The 18,938-nt window shown below is 35.8% G+C and overlaps 1 protein-coding gene across 1 annotated transcript in view; it reads left to right on the top strand.

Moving 5' to 3' along the window:
* The window catches only part of LOC145691617 (tyramine receptor 1-like), a 1,380,953-nt gene that overhangs the window by 776,399 nt on the left and 585,616 nt on the right, over nucleotides 1–18,938 (top strand). Inside the window, exon 3 of the mRNA XM_081767014.1 lies at nucleotides 4,289–4,342. The gene's annotated coding sequence lies outside the window, so the exon portion shown is untranslated. The remainder of the gene's footprint in view (nucleotides 1–4,288; nucleotides 4,343–18,938) is intronic.

The following is an 18,938-nucleotide window of genomic DNA, read 5'->3' as shown; positions in this document are numbered from 1 at the left end:
CATCACCGTCTCTCTTAGTCTAGGCGGTATAACCGTGGGACGTAAAACTCAAAGATTTTATTTCTCTATATTCTTTACATCTATTATTCATGGGATCCGACTTCACATTCCTTTACATTATTTCTTCCCGTCAGGATTACTATCTGCCATCTATGGCACTGTCAGCGAGGCTGGCTCTCAAATACTTCTTGTAAACTACGAAGTGATTTCAAGCATTTGATTCTGTTTGATATTCATTTTCTGTAAAATCTACTCGATCGCTTTGTAAATAGGGGGACAATAAAAAGGAGGTAGAAATAAGGATTTATACTGCCTTTTACCAAGAACTGTTCCGATGTTGATTAGCGAACTCAATGGGCTAACGCCTGTCCTGCCCTATACTGCTTTGCGTATTACTTACCCTACCTGTTCAGGGGTGGGAATAACAGTATGGTAAACACTCTCAAACCATTAAACAATAATAAGCGTACGAAAATTATAGAAAACTCAATATAAGGCAATTGCGGATTTGTAAGCCATCTTTAACAATTAATATAATATATTACTATTTTTGAAATATTTTCTCGATTTCGATAATTGGACTTTGACCAAATGAGACACTCGCCCGTCGGTAATTTTAACAAAATGTGGAAGACCACTACACTAGTTAACAATGATCTTAATTAAAGTCCTTCTCTAAAATGTGTCAATCTCGTAGAAGTTCAAGTTTGTTTTTCCCATTTGACCTTAACGCAATTTAGCCTCAGCTTGAGAGATCCCAGCACAATTTGGAAGTCCACTTGTATGACATGAACGACCTTTCTGTCAAATTTAGTTCGAACAAATGAAGCTGTTCCTGAAAGTGTTCTCACTAATTTTGGCCTTTGACCTTGATTATCCTTAATGAATCCTCCTCTCTCCACTTTTGCAGATCTTTGAAGAATTTCTAAAGCAAGCGCTGTACTCTCAGTCATGTTTATGTCAATTTTGGTCATAACGAGGCAAACTCTTATTGAGAAAATGAAGTTTATGAACAAAAATTCGCGGACAAAAACTTCAGGGACACAAAAAAGTCAAAGACGAACAGTTCATGTGTACAAAATGATGAAAGATTACTATGGGTTCTATAGAAGATTCCAGTGCTACGTCCGACTGAAGTGGAAAAGATAATTGAGAATGTCTTATTCACATTATTTTCAATGATATGATTTTCAAAATACTAGGGAAATAAAAGTCTTAAAATATAACCAGTTCGTTAAACAAAATGTTATGATAAAGTATGGTTTCTACATGCAAAGTTATACTATATATTAAAGCATTATTCTTATTCTGTTCATAAGTTTTATCATTTCTGTGCACCATGTGGTGTGAAGTTACTCAAGTTTATCACTCACGGTACTCATATTTTGTATTATGTGTATACGAATAGTGTGGATTATGCAGTTGATAATTTTGGGCATGGTGGCTTAGTGATAGAGTGATCATGTCTAGTGTGAGAGGTTCCTGATTAGACACCAGACCATGTGAATTTGTGGTGGACAACATGTTGAATTATCCAAGAAGTGGTCTACGGATTTTCTTCCGGTTTTCCTGTTTCTTTCCACATTCTCATTCCATAAATTCGATCATAATTACTCACTTCCAGTAATAACCTCTTTGTCCTATTGGATATAACTCTAACAATAAAGCTAAAGAAAAATCACAGTTGAGTTTTTATGTGATTACTTTACAATATGCTTGTTGAATAGTGGACAAGTAATTGTAATAATTTCACATATACGTAAAAATGAAATTAACTTTCAGAAATTTTAATCTCATACGGTTTTATTAAGCTATTCCATAAATACAGGGTGAAGTGTTTTGTATTTTTAGAACTTGTGGTTTTCCTTTGGTGATAACATCTGTAAACAATGTAAATATGTCCAACTTTATTGTGGTTTATTGCAAATGACACGTGAAGGATGAATATTTTATGCGCGCTATTCGCTATGGCAATATCCGATGTATGCAAGGAATGTAGTAACCTTAAAACCACCAAATTTTTTTTTTTTTTTTTTTAAGAACGAGTGAGTTTTATTCAGTCATAAAATTTGTAAAATTGTACAATTTGAATGCGGCTTGTTGCAAATGATACAGGAGGAATGAATATTTTATGTAGAAGGGATAGTAATCGCTTAGCTTTAAAACAAATATTTGAAATTATAAGTCACTCTCAGTCAACGCAGATACTTTGCCTTAGAAGCAGTGGCGTATTTACGTTTTTGTTTCGGGAGGGGCTTTGCTAACTTTCGGGGGGGGGGGGGCTTTGCCTGAAAATATGAAAATTCTGCAAGATATTTCATATACTTTACTATAGTAAGTAAGATTTCGGGGGGGGGCTTAAGCCCGGAAGCCCCCCTAAATACGCCACTGCTTAGAAGTAATTACTAAAAGAAAGTCATAAAAAGTATTGGGTACGCATAAACCTAAAGCAAAGTTTCCTTTATTTATGCACACAAACATATACAACAGCTCTCAAATTGAAACAGTTGATCGTTGAAACATAAATTAGTTTCGTATAAATGTCACAGCATACGATGTCAAATCAAACAACGATAATCAAATCGATTGTCTTTAGTTTTTCTTTCAGGACTTAATAACGTTCTATTTTTCTCTTCTTCTTACAGTTGCTACAATCTGATAAACATTGTAAACCCGCTAGTTTATTATAGAACAGAAATGACCTCCATCTTTCCTTAGACACAGCGGAACCTGTCGCTCCATGTTTGCAGTAAGCAGGTGGATTGTAATTTCTCTTGTGATGTTAGCGCGCGAGTGTTTCCAGTGCTTTTGGACTATAATGGTTACACAATTCTTTAGATAACCCAATAAGAAGTAATATGGAAACATAAGATCAGAAGATCTCGGATGTCACAAGTTCTTAGAAATTATCCGATCACCTGCTGATCAGGGTCATACTTTCATGAGACGTATGGGATGTGGCCCCATTGTGCTGATAGTATCCTTCTGTTAGTTCAATGTCATCCAGTTGTGGGACAAATTCATTAAAAATATCCACGTAAAAAGCTCTATTCACTGTCCCCACGAATACAATGGGTCCTACTATTCATGTTGCGGACACAGCACACCACATTCGAATTTTGAGGGCATGGAGTGGCAACTTAATTGGTTGATTTGGATTTTCTGATGCCTACATGATCATAGTGGGCCCATGCTTCATCTGTAAACCATGTGATTTGCAAAATTTCTGGGATACGTGTAATGACGGAACGGACCATTGACAATAACGTAAACCGTTTAACCCAATCTGCGTAACGCAACTCAATTCCTGAACAGTAGCCACTTTGTAAGGTAGTAATCGTGCTGCCTTATCAGCTTTCTGGCACGTAAAGAGCTTCATCTCATCTCCTGGAATAATCGCCGGAGATACTGTTTAGTGATCTCATAAGACGAGCTCCAACGTCCACGATCGATACCTACCTCTTTCACCTAAGAAACGACCCAGTCATCTTCTTTACCAGAGCCAATATTATGTTTCCTTCCGGTGCTCTTACACTATATTCTCGTTGATGTGCTGGTTGCGTGGCAATGACGAAATCAGTTTTCCAGTACGTTTTCACTACAATAGCGTTGTTCCAATCTGTATGACATAGTAAACAAAGGACATTACATTATACGGAGAAACAAATTTATGTAAACTACCTATTGCGTCAGCTTTAGCCAACCCGTCTCGTGGTGACATCCGTCATTTAAACGTGGAAATGTTTGTCATTTACGAATATTGCCAGGCGCTTTAATGTTTTAGGCCAGGCCTTTAATTCTTTTCGCTCTAAAAACGCTGAAGTATTTTGGCTGTTTCCAATTACCACATTGCTTCCATATACCACATACTACCAAATAAATAGTGTATACAATTTTCATCCTCAGTAGCGTCATTTCAAATTTGGCTTGGGGGGGGGGGGACAAGACCCCTTGATAACAGTAAAATTTCGCGGTTTTCACTGACTTATTACTATTTTATTGATAAAATCTATATAAATCTCAAACTCAAGGGGGACAAATGCCCCTCCCTGCCCCCTAAATGACGCTCTAGTTCTTCCTGCGTCATTTGCAACAAACAACATTAAAGTAGAACAAATCCTACAGATATTATGGTCAAATGAAATTCATCCGTGCTAAATAATAATAATAATAATAATAATAATAATAATAATAATAATAATAATAATAATAATAATAATAATAATAATAATAATAACTGTACTTGAGTAAGTCATATTTATTAACGTATTTCTCTTGTTTCTTTCAGGCAAGTGTTAATTGGATATGGAATTCGGTTTTCTTCTCAAGAGAATAATGATGTGTAAGTACAAATTTTCGATTTGTTGTAACATTTAATAAAATATTATTTTAAACCTAATTAGATCAGGCTGGTTTCTATAAGCTAAAGTGGAGCGAAACTGTGGTTGTCTCATATCGGCTTATTTCATGAACACAAATGTATCAAAAACTATTGATTATATTGGTCCGAAACAATATACGTTGCGGAAAATATCTCAAATGTGGAGAAAATAGCATGTTAATGAAACAAAAATGAAATCTTTAAGTTTTACGTCCCACGGCCTTGCCGGCTAGCTAAAGAAACGATGATGATGAGAAATGAACGAAATGGTGGAATGAGAAAGTGGAAGGAAAAGTGAAAACCCCGAGGAAACCCATGCACATGGTGTTTGCCCACCACAAAGTTCACTTGGCGCGAGCTGGGATCGAACCAAGGACCTCATACACCAGAGGTGAACGCTCTATCACTGAGCCACCGCGGCCCTCATGTTAATTTCCGTTTGTTACCAGTGAGAGTTACTGTGAGTGGTGGACTCTATCCGCTTGAAACATATTCAGGTGGCAAAGGAATCTGGGTTCTCAATTTCGGTAATGAATATGTGTAGAGAATAAATTGAACAGAATTTCTTCCTATTAAGTATATTTTTGACGACATTCTATTCCATTCCTATATCATACTACCTGAAATGGTTGTTCTTCGCACGAAAGAAATAGATTTCTAGAAAGTATTTGAACGTTCTTTATCCACTAGAATACTCATTTCAATGAAAGTGCAGTGATAGTGATTAACTGCCTGTTCTAATCTTTAAATTAAACATGGTATCTCTTGTGATTAGATATAGAGTCATTGGGGTGAAGTGGGTAGGTTTCAAACATTTTGCAACATATCTAGTGTATATTTGTATTCAACTGAAAACTTATTTGTCTGCTACAAAGTAAATATAGAGTAATACAAAGATCTCATAAGATAAGACAGAAAAAAAAAATATTTATATCTGAATCACTCACTTCACCCCGAGTGTCGAGGTGAAGTAGGTATAAACATAGTTTTAAGTTTGCAGTGAGAATTATCCATCAGATTTTAGTTAGATGAAGTAAAGAGATAAATTCTTATCTCCAGTTTGGGTCAAGAACAAAATTTTATGGATAACAATGGGCAATGTGGCAAATGCTATCAATTCTTTGAAAGTAAAGTGTAATGTTTTATCTACTAGACAGATGAAAAGTGACACATTTTCTCGACGCAATGTGAACTAGAGTTAAGTTTGTTTCTTACACTAGCATAGCCAAAACGAAAGTTTATATTTTTGATACGCAAGGCCCACAAGTGTCCTTCTCAAATGGAAACTGTAGGGTGAAATAGACAAGGGGTTGGTACGGAATAAAACATTTGTTACATACAAACTGCAACTTATTAGAAGCACCAACACAGTATTCATGATACCGAACACCACATTCTTGGCAGTGTATTCAATCGAAAAATTTGCTGGACTTCGCACTGGTGAAAGATTTTCCGCAGAACCAACATGTCTTCTATGGAAGTATTTGCTGTATGCCGGGATTCATAGTGAAGAGACCTCCTCGAGTTTTTCCATCTCAATTTCATAATGCTATTGTCTGGACCTTCAGACTAAAGAAGATAAGAGATTTTGTCCTTCTTAATTTCGCAATACGGTCTGAAGACGTCAAAATCTCAGAACTCTACCTTGCTCTCTTCCTCTTCTCTACTGACGGTCTCTTGCAAGGTGAAGATAGAATCTCTCGTGCTCCTGTTGTTGGTGATTCTTGTATATTGAGCTCCTGAACAGCACTTACCCCTTCTTGATCATACGCATCCGTTATCTTGAATTATAGCAAGTTTATCATAGTATATGGTCAATCTGTTTAGTGGAAATATGTCAGTTGCTATAAAGCCTACAAAGCCGTTAGCAGAGATTGCAGCCTTTCCCCATGCTTCATATAGTAGGTGACCAAACTGAACTTTAGTTAATAAGGATGTGAGAAAAACCGCTGGTTGCATACTTGCTTAAAGAATACACTCAGAGGTCGAAAGAAAGCCTTGTCCAAAGACTACGATGCATGAATCGTGTGACATTTGTTGTTGAATGCAGTATTCAAGCGCTTCCAATGACTTCCAATGAGCTGCAGGGACATCCATGACTAGTAAACAAGGTTCCTGTGGCTTTAGTTGAGTGAAGTGTTTCAGGCAATTCAGAAATGTAGCCTCATTAACCTAACCGGAATCAGTCATAATCATGTGTGAACATGATAATAAACCATCACAAAATTCACTCTTCAATCTTTTTCCTTTGGAAATAAAAAAGGAAGGAAGAATTATGTCCATAACATTGCAGCAATCAATCACCTTAATGTTCCCACATCATTACTCTTCTCCTATCCCAGCTTGACCCTTAGATTAAAAGCCTAAATAAATTCAGTTCAATTCAACTTACTCTATAAATCGTGTTATGTAATTATATAAACACCAATGCTAAATTATACATTACTATTAAACGTACGTACAAGTGAAATACAGGAACCCACTTCACCCCACTTGACATTACCCATCACACCCCATTTTACACTTTTTGTTTCGTTACCACATTCTTACTATCCCATGAAAGATCTACGTCAGTATCTTTTTCACATGCACAATGAAACCTTGCTTTACAATATGGTGCAATCTTCAATCCAAAGCTGTGTGATGAACACGATATACAGCTTAGGTTCAAATTTATAACAGCTTAGGTTCATGTTGAAAATTTATAAGAACGAAAAATCTGTGAGTGTTTTAGTTACTTTGAATCAAATACGTGCCTTCTAACACATCTCTTGCGCGTTGTTTTCGTGACTCACTCATGCAGTAGTTACCCCTTGAGTGACTGCAACGCCGACAGTACTTCGTTCTCTTTTTTATGTCATTATAATATTACCAAATATTCATAAACTTAGCATTACACACTTCACCCCACCACCCACTTCACGCCCAATGACTCTAATTAAAATTCTCTGGATATCTTCATAGGACAAACATAAAAGGGCATATGCCTCTTTTACAACACTGTCAGCACGAAGACGCCTGCATAAACTTCCAAATATTATTACTTTTTTAGTTAGCAATCTTGTAGTTGCGGATTTAAAGGAAAATTCGTAGTTGGAGAATGTTATAATCACGCCCGTTAAAATCTTAGAAATAAAGTTAGAAATATGGTTTAAAAGGGAAAAGAAAACATTGTTTTTACAATTCAAATAAATAAAATTAACCCATTACCATCAAATTTTATTCCATAAATTAACATTTTCATGCTGTTGCTATGGGTAGTTTATACCTCTAGGGAAACCTCTTGGGGAAACTAATAATTGAAACGTGGGTTACGCCATGATGTACTCATATGTCAAAAATTATCAAAATTGATGCAGTGGTCTAGAAAAAGTTGGCCTCCAAAATTGTTATATTTATTCTTATTTGTATGGATTCACGTGATTTGCCATATTTCTAACTTCCATTGAACTCTGTGGAAGGAAGTATGTGTTTCTTTGGTAGTTATTCTTCTGCACTTGTGTGATCCTGACCCTGAAGATCCTTTGTTTTTATCTGCGATCATTATCATCATACAAATTTGTTCATCATTGATTGAATGGTACCAAGTCTATGCGTGAAAAAGAAAATACTTGGCGTAGGGTGGAATGGAGTTATCCTCGCTAATGCTCCGTAAACATAAACGTATGTATTTTATTTTATAAAATTCTTAAAGAATTTATATATAAGGACTTCATTTTTAATAATTCAAAACCTTGTAGAGACATGCAGCCATAGTCTATCCTCATTTATTTCGTTTATTTTGCCACATACTGGATACAAATTTCTTTTCAGTTTTATATTTACTACGGTGTTCATGTGCATGTTCTTTTTAGTATTTTCTCATATTCCCTATGTTTTTGGTAACTGCACCCTCTTTTCATTCATGTTTCCACGCCAATTCCTATTGCAGGTATACACACAGTGTGCTGCTACTATTCACCTCGAATAGGCCGCCTCTCTCATTTATGGTAACTAAAGCATATGTTTTTACCTCTTACTAATGTTGCAGTTATGCAATCCCACATAGCTAATTACAAAATTCCCGCGCCATGTTGAATTTGTTGAAGATATCACATTGCAACGAATTAGTAATTGTTGTGTTTAGAGTCTTCGAACCACGCTAATGTAGACCTCTCTTACTCAAGAGAATCGACGAAGATTTCCTACTTCCTTTGGGGAATCACTTGCGCACGGGTTTCACGATTGCGGCGTAAGCATTTTTGGATAGAACAAATTCGATGTCTTTGACTTGACCATACCGCATTTGGTCTATCGTTTAGGATTGTGAAGATATAGATCTCTAAATTCATTTTCCCACGCTTTCGGTACTCTATATCTCCGAAACTATGGACTTTTGGCCAAAGTTGCAGAGGCCTTTATTTATTTATTTATTTATTTGTTTTGTTTGACATCAGCTATCTACCCTTAAATTTTTTGTACTCATTAATAAGACAGCCTGTATAAAGTCTGTACTAATGGAAGAGTGCTAGCAACTATAGATGTAAATTGTTTGATTTCATCCTCTACCTGAAATCTGAATAAAAATGAAAAGCATTAGAAAAGATATTCATGTTATACTATGAGGGACTTCACTTTATGATCAGTTGTGTGATATCACTTGACACTTCTCTAGATATTAAGCGTAAGGAACATTCATAATAAGAACCACACTCTAAGTTCTTTGATTGGATTGGATTTTAGTTTAGCGTACCGTTCAGCAGTGAGGTTATATGAGTCATGGACCAACAGCTTAACGTGCGTTCCAAACCACATGAGCTCCCGATGGGAATCAAACCCTGGTTTTCCACGTCAAATGTGCGTACACTATCAATATAGCCATGAGGGAGTTTTGTAAGAACTTTAAATTTTCGTTTATTGTCGTTGCTCTCTTCTCACATTATTTATTATATCAGTCTTGCCTTTATACCAGTAAGGACTACAATACCCCGAGGAAGTGAAATTTTTATTAATATGAATAAAAGTAAGTTTTGGTGAAAGGAATGATATATTGAAAATCACATTATTTTAAATAGTCTTAATATTTTTAGAATTTACAAAGATTACAAAAAAAAAAAAAAAAAAAAAATAGAAAAGCAAAACTGTTAAATGAAAAGAGTATTATACAAAATCAGTTAATTGTAATGTTCTTAATAGAATAGTATGAACGATGGAAACCGTTTTTTCCCCTCAACGTAATCCAACATTATTGGGTCAATCAACAATAAAACCCATGTGGAGCGGCGCAGAACTCGAACCACAGTATTGACTCAGCACATTGTCATTTTATTTGAATAGACTTTGACCTCCAAATCTTGTTAATTCTCTTTGCTAGGTTGGGATTCTGCAAAAGTTCCAGAACACTTAAAAAAAAAGTTTCGTATTTATAAGCATTATCTGATTTCATGAAAGGAAAATTAATTGTAAATTTCCCGCAGGATATAACGAATTACAGTATATGTATACACACTGATCTTGCAGTGACTTCGTTGTGTTTATGAATGCAAACTGAAGGAAGCAACACAAAATTCGTTTTAAATAAGGAAAATTGAAAAGAATGAAGAAATGATAAATTGGATTTTCCCAATTTAACGAAGTGTGTATTCAGTAGCTGTGGGCATTGCATTTCTATAAAACATTTTTAATTAGGAAGATGAACTCATTAAAAAAGTGAATGCTTTTCACTTTTTTCCCCCTACAAATTCTATTAAAACTTGGATTAAAGTACCCAGTTCATAAGTTAGAAACAAAGGATGAAAACGGAAAGGCTCTTTTATTTGCATAATTAAATTTAAAAAGAATTAATTAATTCATCTAGATTTTTTAATTTTAACACTAATACACGCACATACGCATACTATATATATATATATATATATATATATATATATAAATTCATAGAAGTTTAATTTTTTAACAATTCGTTAATACGTTGGGTTGGATTGCACTACTTATCCATGATGTAAATTTTATCACCTACTCGGATAGCTGAATCCTAGATAGGAGTGAACATCTACTGGATTTTACATAAACATATTATTTTAAGAATAATACAATACATAAAGTCTCGAATAGAAGTTCCCATCTGTGAGCTTCACGTAACCTTAACTTAGTTTTAGCTTATTACAATACATGAAATCTTGAATTGCAGTATACATCTTCTGACACTCACGTAAACTGATATATTGCAAGCTTAATACATAAAATTCTATAACTATCTGGTTCATGTTAGTTTTGCCTTACTTTTAATAATGAATAAAAAATAAAATTAAAAATTACTGAAAAATTCTCGGTCGTACTTTGTCTGATGAAGCCAAGAAGTGTAGTTACTTGTCGAAACTTTTACACAATTAATATTTTGAAATAAAACTCTGAATAGAAATGACTTGCTGCTGACCTTCAGTAAATTGAGCATATTCCAAGTAGGCCTGTAATATACGCTGGCTTTCTTAAAAAGTATTTTGTCTTGAGCAGGGGATCAAAATGTGAGGAGGCTGTACTGGGAGACTATTTGCTAGAAGGTGTAGTCTTCACAAGTGTAAAGTAATAGCAATTTATTTTACCTTAGCTACGGGGCAACACAACCGGAAGTTTGTCTGGAAGAAACTTTGATGGGAGTATTGCTGCATGTGTATGTACATAGTAATTATACTATTTCGCTATTGAGTAACTGTTAAAAAAAAACTATTCTGTTAAAGAAAAACCCATGTGGTATAGTATTACTAAAAGTGTAAGAACACTAGATGTAAATAAAAGTTTTGTTATAGAAGTGCGTGAATGGTACACAAAACAAAATAATTCATGTTCTACGCTGGAAGGCTTCACAATAATACGGCTTCTACGTAATACAATAATAACATTTGGCAACGTTTGAAGTTTACAATGAAAGCAGTACTCGGCTTGTATCCAAAAGAATTCAGGATTGGGCGCACGTAGGAACACGCTCTCATTTTCCATTCCAGGTCATGTGATCATTCTGGTTGACAACATAATCTTAATGAGTTTTGTCAGGATTTCCCACTTTCTTCCATTATCGTCATTAGATGAATTATTTTACCTTCGTTCACTATCAGTTATTATTCATCTCCTTTAACCTAACGTGAGGAGAAAGTATCTAGAATATGGAATATTAAATATAAGGGAAAGCGGAGCACAACGGGTGAAGAATACGTAAAAGAACAAGATTGAATTTGACAGATAGGGTACTTCAAGTTTAATTAAAAATGACACTTCGTTTTCTATGATTGCAACCTAATAGCGGGTTTGGTGATACCCTGGATGTTTTTATCGAAGAACTTCACGGTGGAGTTTTGCACCTCCTTTACCAAGACCCCTGACTCCATTTCCACGTCCTGTCAATTCGATATGCTACTACTTTGCTCACTACAGACGAGAAATAGCTTTATTATTTGCACCATTTGAAAGTCAGCATTTTAAATATTTGATGTAGTGAAGCAAAATCGTACCTAATCTTAGAAAAAAAAATTAAGAAATCTAGCAAAATGTATTTCTCCCGACAAAGCTCCCTGGGCAGCGCAAGATGAGGTTTCGAATTACAATAACATAAAGAATTGTTCAAATAACACACACTTTGCAAAAGTTAAAATATATGTGTCTCGCACTCGACAAATAGAGAAGAAAGAAAAAAATTTGAAAACATTTATTTTAAAATAGTCATTATTATTAGAAGAACCGACAGATATGTGTTTGCTTCATCATCTTCTTTAACTGTTGATCGTGTGATATTCTTGATTTAGGAGTTACTAAATGTATCCATTGTTACCTCAAATGTACGTGTTTAGCACTCCTCCTTACTGAAATGATCTAAATGATTCGGATAGCAATGAGAGGAACGTTCACAACTATAGACGTTGAAAACTACATAGACGTTGAATACAAATGAGCACTATTGTCAAAGAACAGGAAATGAAAGTAAGTATTGAAATTGTTAGAAATGTCTTGAAGAATGAAGTGAACTGAAAATATGATTACAAAATAAGACTTATCACATGTTTTGAGTATTGTATTGTATGAAGCAGGAAAGTAAACAAAAGCCACATAGAAACGACTAAATACCACAGATATGGAGAACATTAATGAACATTAGCTATGAAAGTGAGAGAATGTTGAAAATATTAAGTAAATAGCCCATAAAGCATGTTCAAATTCTATAAATAAAATATTGAACTTCAATAAGGAATATAAACATAGCAACTGTGCATGAAATTACCATAAAATTCATCGTGTTCAAAATTGCTGCATTGCAAAAGACATGGAAATGGAGAAAAATGCTAACATTTAACTCCAACCCAAGGCTGGATTAATCTATCTGTAGGCCCGGCGGAAGGGTAAAATATGTGGCCGCTGCTGACTTCACCTAATACATTTCTGTGAAAGTATAGCAGAAAATTTAAGGGGATATGTCTCATATTTTTGGTCATATTTAATTTTATGATGATGATTGTATCTTCATGATTCTTTTTAGGTAGCCAGTTGAGATTTTGATCAGAGTGGAGGCCCCTGTCCATCTGGAGGGCCGGGGTTATAGCCTCCTAAGCCTCCCTTAATCCAGGCCTGCTCCAACCCAATGACAATGTAAAAGAAGTTGGAATTTCAATCAAATGGCAACATTATGAGTGTGAAAGGTTTAATCAGTGAAAGGAAAAAATGAAATGAAATATTTGAGTTTTACGTCCCACGGTTATGCCGGTTAGGCTAAAGGAGACGGTGATGATGAGTAATGAATGAAATGGTGGAATGAAGAAAGTGGGAGGAAACGGGAGAACCCCGAGGAAACCCACGCACACGGTGTTTGTCCATCACAAAGTTCACTTGGCGGGGGCTGGGATGGAATCCGGGACCCCAAGCACCAGAGGTGAACGCTCTATCACTGAGCCACCGCGGCCCCATAATCAGTGAAAGGAGTAAAGCATCTCTGCATTCCTGGATTTCACTCCTAGAGGATTACTTGTTAGGATTTGGGCAATATATTTCTTTCTTCTGTGTAGCTCTTCAAGTGTTTCTGATTCTCTAAAATGTCTTTGGCACAGAATTCCCGAAGTAAGATTTTTTTCCTATCATAATCAATCTGTCTATCGATGTATGTAATTCTCTTTTCCTGTTTGTATTTAAGTTGATATGATCATTATCTTCAAAAGTTGTATTCTTGAATTGATTGATCGGAATCTATTTTCTAGTGTCAAGGTTATGTAACAGGTATACCTGTTGTTTAAAAAGGAGAATACAAATAAGATTTGAAGAAAGGGATTTTATCACTGGATTTTTTCAGTATTTATATATGACTAGCTGAATATACCCATTCTTCGCATGGGGGCTGTATTTGGAAGTCAACGCCTGTGGAAGTATCACTATTCATTTCAGCGACCGCGAAAACTATGGATTTGACACTAATATCAGTCATTTTGTACTACTGTTACATGTCCCGGTAAACGCACCCCTGAGAACACCCTGGTTCGAATTTTGAAAAAAGCGTTTCGCCTTGGTCTGGGGCCTGGACCAACGTACCCGTGACCAACATTTGGTAACTCTCAGTCAACTTGTCTGCTCCTCAGGCTGGTCCCGGTAAACACCCTTCTGAGGCCCCCTAGTTCAATTTCTTTTTTATAAAATGCTTCGTCTTGGTCTGGGCCTGGACCAAGGTATCCGTGATCGAAATTAGGTAACTCTCGGTCCACTCGTCTGGTCCGGTCATATATATATATGATTTATATTTGATTAGCACTTTGCTATTAGGCATGAATGCTGGTTTTAATACTACTAATGTTGTTTTCCGTTTACGAAAAATTCATCCTTAATTTATTTTAGCAAACCTTTATGATAAGTAGATGAAAACATAAAAACTGATGTTGGAAGAGTAAACAGACATACCCTTATTTCTAGACTTCTCGGTCCTTAACCATTCCAGAGATACAGTATCATGGACGTTTTCTACTGTGTGCAATACTTGAGTTGGAAGTAGTTGAAACAAGTTAGTGTTGACTATAGTCCTGTGATGAGGATTGTGCGTGTGTTTTGCTTACAAGGAAAGCTATCCAACTCCTCGACGAGTATCGCATTGAAACTTGCACAAGTAGAAGGGCATATTGAAAGATGGAAATATGCTTACTCCTACGATTCGCAACGTCGTCGAACATTAAGTACGGAATGATCGTTCCCCCATAGCCCCTGAGAGTTATGTACTATGGTCATACATGCCTGAATGTGATACACTAGAACCTGTTTCCTCACGAAAATACATATTGCAAACTCAAGATGATAACAGTCGGTGGTGATTTGATCTCTCCATCATTGGTGCGAGTCGATGTCAAACTCCAATGACTGTACAAACTGTCTTGTATAAACTCCAATGCTTTGGTTCTCACGGTAGCGTCTATGGAAACATTTCGAACCGTGTGATCTTTTGCGGTGATATTTGGGGATGTCCATCACTATACCGGCTTGTTTAGACCACGACTTTAAATGCTAGTGGTGAATTGCCAATCCCATCTCACGCGCTTCCTGAAATTTGGAGTACATATACTGGTGAATTCGTGTAATTTTGTGTTTCTTTCTAGCACCTCTCTCCAAATCCGTTACAATTCGCTTCATTTTGTTCGGTGTTGTCTTCAACTTTCGAGCAGTTACTGCTATGGATTCTTTCGCAACTTTCATATTGTCATAAACACTCTGCCTAATTTTCTCCCACAAGTATTCGTGAATGATTTTCTGTTTCATTCTTGGTGAGGATGGCTCCTATGAACTAGCATTGCATTCCATTTGTAGCGGCGAATCCGACATTTCACTTTCTTCCGCTACTGTACCCGACATTTCATCACTTTTCTTGTTACTATCACTATCACGATACAAAGTGTATCCTTCCTTACAGTGCTCCTTCCTTCGACATGTTGCTCCAACAGGTTTTAAAATTGCTGTGCAACACGCTTGTCTATGCACATTGGAACCGTCGCATCTATTGTGTATTTCTGCGTAACCTCCGTCACTAATATTTTTACCACAGCATGAGGATTACAAGCCATAGCGCTAATCGCACCATACTTATTCCTCCACAGAACTAGTTATTAGCGGTCGAACAGGCCCACGCTGTATCATGCTACTTCCAGCAACAGGCACTGTTATACAACATGAACGCCATCTACCAGCTATACGCCCCACCGCCCATTAACCTCGTAGCATCCAGCCCCATGTTATTCACTTCGAATGGAGAGTATGGCCTACACAAATTACTGTATTTTGCAGCGAATTACAACACTACTGCTCCTACTCATGCTACTACTACTACTACTACTACTACTACTACTACTACTACTACTACTACTACTACAACTAATAATAATAATAATAATAATAATAATAATAATAATCCTATACCAGTGATTCTCAACCTAATTCCAATTACGACCCCCATATTATCACATCCTCTTGCCAATGACCCCCTTAGAATTTCTGGCTTGTAATAAGCTTATGTGGGATTTTTAATATACCTATTACGGAACTCTCACTATATTCATCTATTTCTATAATAATAGAATCTATTTCTTATACATAGTGGATACGGTAATTTTCCTAAAAGCGAATGGATTAAAACTAAACTTGGTCAGTTAATTCCTATTACTAATATCGAATCCGATCCGTCGTGCTGTTTCAAAATACAGGCCATTTGAAAATTTAAAACTTTACAGCTCCCTTAGTTTTGGGTCATGTGATAAAAAAAAAATAAAGTGCATTTGTATTCTTCTTATATTTCAATACTCAGTTCTCGTTAGTTTCATATCGTGCCTCTTTTGTTTAAATTGATTTTTAACCAACTCTGTACCTGTTGAAAATATTTAGTAGACCAAATTTTTGTTGTTCTTGGCAGTATGTATACAAATAAAAATTGTTTATCAAAACAAAATTTCAAATATAATATATAAAATATTTTCCGGTATTAGATTCTAATTATATTTATCTCTTTCGCACATCTTCGCGACCCCCAGGTTGAGAAACCTTTTCCTATACTATTTCTTCTTCTTGTAGACCTCGTAATCGTGTGGGTTGAGGCGTCAAGCCAGTGACTCAAGGGTTCTGACTTCGAATCCCGTCTGGGGTACGGTTGTTTGAGAATTCTAAAACGTTTGTGGCAGTGCTAGAGGACACTCAAGACTGGCCGAAGTCCTTCGTTACTGAACGGGCCCAACAATACATTTGTTGGTTTCCTCGCGCCGTGTGGACTTTGTGGTGGACAAACACCGTGCTCGTGGGTTTTCTCGGGGTTCTCCCGTTTCCTCCTACTTTCTTCATTCCACCATTTCACTCATTTCTCATTATCACCGTCTCCTTTAGCCTAACCGGCATAAGCGTGGGACGTTAAACTTAAAGATTTCATTTCATTTCATTTGTTCTCTTTTTCTCTCATTATTTTACTTTTACTCATCATACTGCTCATATTAATAATGCTAATCGTAATAATAATAATAATAATAATAATAATAATAATAATAATAATAATAATAATAATAATAATAATAATAATAATAGAAAACCATTTTTACGTTGTACTTTCAGCGTGTCCCTTTCCTCCACCGGGTAAACGTGTTCGTTTGGAACTTTAGATCGTGTATCGTGTTCCATTTGACATCGATTCGCATCAGTGATGTACCACAGATCGCAATCACCACAGACTGTTATTATCTTGAGTTTGCAATATTTGTCTTCGTGAGAAAACAAGTTGCAATGTTTCACATTTTGGCCTGTATGACCAGAGTACATAGGGGTTGTGGGGGAAGATCATTCTACTTCCTGTTCGAGGACGTTGCGAATCGAGTAAACATATTTCCACTTTACAATATGTCCTTCCACTTGTGCAAGTTTCAATCCAATACTCGTCGAGGAATTTGATAGCTTTCCTTGTTAGTGCAAACGTTTTGGTTGGCCTGTCTTCATGAGAATAGTAGCCTAATTGAAGAGAGATGAGATAGTGAATTTACTATCCCAAATATGGTATAAAGTTTGAAGATCTGTAATCAATTTAATGTTCTGACTGTAGTGACTGACTTGTGACGAGTGGGCATACCGACTGTATCAATGCCAAGATAGATTTTACATATGTGATTACTGACAGTGGATGGAAGCTGCGCCAATTACTGAATACATTTTGGAGGGGAAGGCGTTTAAATATGTGTGTTCCATTCTCATAAAAATATCCAGGTTCTTGGTAAGACAAGCAAAATTTTGGCGCGAGGCGAACCCCTTTGCCCCAACAAGATCGATGCACTTGGTGGGTAGTATACCAATATAATCAAGTTGTACATACACATTTTTTCATTTATTTCAACTTTTTCTACGTATTATGACATTACAAGCGTTGCTTGAGGCACACAGTTTTACCAATTATTTACACAATGTGAAAAGTTTAAGTGGCTCTTGAATCATTCGCATGTTTTTGTGTTAGATTTCCTTACTAAATCAAGTTCATTTGACGAATCCAGATACTATTAATATGGAGCGATAGCAATTCTAGAGTTATTTATACTATTTTTAATAGTTAGCATGAACAGAATATATTTGATGTCTATTTCCTTTCCTAAGCTGGTATATACCGTTAATAGTCAAGTAGCACATTCATTGCAAATGGACATTGCTGAAGATTTCGGCTTAGTTTGTCGGCTTACTTCGGCTTCTTCTTTATCATCTTTCTGTTTGTAAATGTGAGAAGACAACATGAGAGAGGTACAGAAAGCGTGCTTAGAATTGTGGCGAAATGCATTCACCATTCATTGAAGATCAGCAATACAACATGAGCTTCTGTAATCATGTGTGTAGGGTATGGTCAAACATTGGGGACAAACAGGTATTGGGAGACAAAACACAAACTCAAGTGGGACAACAACAGTAAATACAGATAACCTAACAATACACAGATACAAGAAGGCGAATGCGGATGGATCACATGGGTGATATTTAGATATGAGAATATAAACATGTGTACATAGCTAATACAATTGCTGTGTCTGCACACAGGAATAGAATAATGATATTGGGGAACCTATGTATGATTTAATAATTAGACACAGCTAAGAATATGCTCATACCATCAAATAAGTTTCTTAAAATTATTTTTGTGTTTTGAATTATAGGAAAAAGCAGATGATACTTGGTGACCAAAGTACGTAGTGAGTTTTATATGTAGCTCTCAATTTTCATTTTTCTGATGATTCTTTCAAGGATTGTACTTCAAAATATCTTTTTGCAAACAATTCTTATTACTACAGATATTTGGAAAAGATAAGTACACTTACCAATAATACAAATGTTTTTTTTTTTCTTTTCGAAAAGTGCGTAACCTGTCCGAGAACCCCAAATATTTAGACCTGCAGCCAGCAGACCTCAAATTTTCAAAGTGTTTAACCAGACAGTTTTCATGTAAAGCAAAAGAAGCAAAAGATAAATTAATGAACGTTTATTTGAGAACACATGGAATCCGTATACATATGTTGTTGTGTTGGTTTTGATTTTAGCTGAGCGTTCCTTTCCGCAGCGA

This window comes from Thermobia domestica, chromosome 1 (genome assembly GCF_964235325.1).
Source record: "Thermobia domestica chromosome 1, izTheDome1.hap1.1, whole genome shotgun sequence".
Lineage (NCBI taxonomy): Eukaryota > Metazoa > Arthropoda > Insecta > Zygentoma > Lepismatidae > Thermobia > Thermobia domestica.
Note: the sequence above shows the minus strand (reverse complement) of the source record. Positions and strands in the feature narration are given on the sequence as shown.